Here is a 2,500-nt window from a genome sequence, read left to right on the forward strand (position 1 = left end):
AAAGGGCATGGCACAAGCAAACTAACTTCTACGAAGTTGCTGAGATACCAAATGGCTACATATCAATTAAAGGGGATTGCCTTAGTGGCGTCTATGTGTTTCCTACAGGAATACTCGTATTTTTGCAGCTTCAATGAAGATTGCATCAGAGAGAAGCTGTGCCCTATATGTGTATGTATGTATGTGTGTGTTCTTCGAAGTTTCCTGTAAATGGGAAACTTTATTTCTTGGTTTTTATTTATTTATTTATTTATTAGAAAAGGCTTTTTCCCCGTTAGACTTCACTTAAAAGAGGAAGGCAATTTTTTTTCACAAAATTGAATTTCTAAGCTGCAGTATCATGAGAAACTTGTCTATTGCATTAAAGAGTAGCAATGGACTTTATTCAAAGTGATTTCGCTATGCATTAGTAGACTTGTTTCGTCAAGAACTAGAAAAAGTGTTTGCAGTTAGCCTTTTGATTTATTCCAGAAGGAAAATTGCATGATACAATGACTGAAAAGCTGATGTACACAAATAATTATTGCCTTACATTACGTCACATGTAATTGCTAAGGCCAAATGGAAACATGCTTGTTACGAAGACAAGCAGGTCATTTCAAAGATCTGTTGAAGGGCTTGGGGATTGCCCTTTTTGTAGAAGTGGGGAAGGCAAAGAAGAAGAAGAAGAAGAAGAGGAGGAGGAGGAGGAAGAGGAGGAGGAGGAGGATAAGAAGAAGAAGAAGAAGAAGAAGAGGGGGAGGAGGATAAGAAGAGGAGGAGGAGGAGGAGGAGGAGGAGGAGGAGGAGAAGAAGAACAAGAAGAAGAAGATGAGGAGAAGAACAAGAACAAGAAGAAGAAGAAGAAGAGGAGGAGGATAAGAAGAAGAAGAAGAAAGGCCTTGTGGGAAATCGGGGCCGGATATTAAGTGAGACTAAAACGGAAGAGAGAGTAAGGTTTGGAAGTTCGTAGATCGATTAATTGGGAAAAAAGTAAAGCAAATGGAGGTTCGATTTAGTAGCCAGGTAAATAACTGATAAAAAGATTGAAGGTATCAAGTACCAGAGAAGATTATACCATTTTCGGAAAAGGTTAGGTGAAGAGTATCAGGTAACTGATGGGGTCAGACTTTTTAGGGACTAGCTAATTAGTCATACAAATGAGGGTAAATGAGAGAGAGAGAGAGAGAGAGAGAGAGAGAGAGAGAGAGAGAGATAAATTCTGTTCTAACAATTTTGATTTTCTAAATGGGGTACATTATAAGCTGCTGTATATATTACATGTATAGAATAAATTTTGAAATTAGAATTATTAATGAGAGAGAGAGAGAGAGAGAGAGAGAGAGAGAGAGAGAGAGAGAGAAAATTTTGTTCTAACAATTTTGATTAGCTAAATGGGTACATTATAAGCTGCTGTATATAATATATGTATAGAATAAATTTTGAAATTAGAGTTATTAATGAGAGAGAGAGAGAGAGAGAGAGAGAGAGAGAGAAATTTTGTTCTAACAATTTTGATTAGCTAAATGGGGTACATTATAAGCTGCTGTATATAATATATGTATAGAATAAATTTTGAAATTAGAGTTATTAATGAGAGAGAGAGAGAGAGAGAGAGAGAGAGAGAGAGAGAGAGAAAATGAATTATGTTCTAAAAATTTTGACTAGCTAAATGAGGTACATTATAAGCTGCTGTATATAATACATGTATTAATATTGAGAGAGAGAGAGAGAGAGAGAGAGAGAGAGAGAGAGAGAGAGAGATCCGGCTGATAGTGTTTACTCGGATACGTTCTTGCCAACAAATTCTTGATTGCAAATTCGCGTTTAAGAAACCTTAGTTTATTAGGGGTCTCTTAAGACTCTTTGGATAGAAGCGAATCCAAAAAATAGGTATTTTTTTCACTTCATTCTTACATGTTTTAAACAATGCTCCTCTCTTTCGTCTCCAGTAGATGACACTTACTTCAAATTGGTGTATTAATTTCGTTATCAGGGATCAAGATGATAAGTTTTCAAATTAAAAATCAATTCCTAATCCTCACTTATCTTACTGAGATCTTCCAAGATGATACTTTTAACCACGAACTAGTAGATCGTATAACTACAAAGGAAATGAACTATTAATTATTATGCAAATCCTATCTTTCAACTTCAGGTCATATACAAAAATTTCATATCATTTCTAATGCTGTATACTAAGTTTATTTTTACTTCTGATCAGTTAATGTCAAATACATGCCTCTTCTTGATATGTATATATTTAAAGTTGTCATAGGATGAAAGATATTTTTCATCATTATAAAAACAAAACATTTTTGAGAATCATTACAATCAATACGTGTATAGATTCAGAAGCGTGAAACTGATAAGTGTTCAGATTCAGAAACATGTACACTAATTAATATATGTATAGATTCATAAGCATTTAATAAATACGTGTATAGTTTCAGAAGCATATAAGCAATACATGTATAGATTCAGAAGCATGAAACTAATACGTTTACAGATTCAGAAGCAT

The sequence above is a fragment of the Palaemon carinicauda genome, chromosome 26, assembly GCF_036898095.1.
Source record: "Palaemon carinicauda isolate YSFRI2023 chromosome 26, ASM3689809v2, whole genome shotgun sequence".
Taxonomy (NCBI): Eukaryota; Metazoa; Arthropoda; class Malacostraca; order Decapoda; family Palaemonidae; genus Palaemon; species Palaemon carinicauda.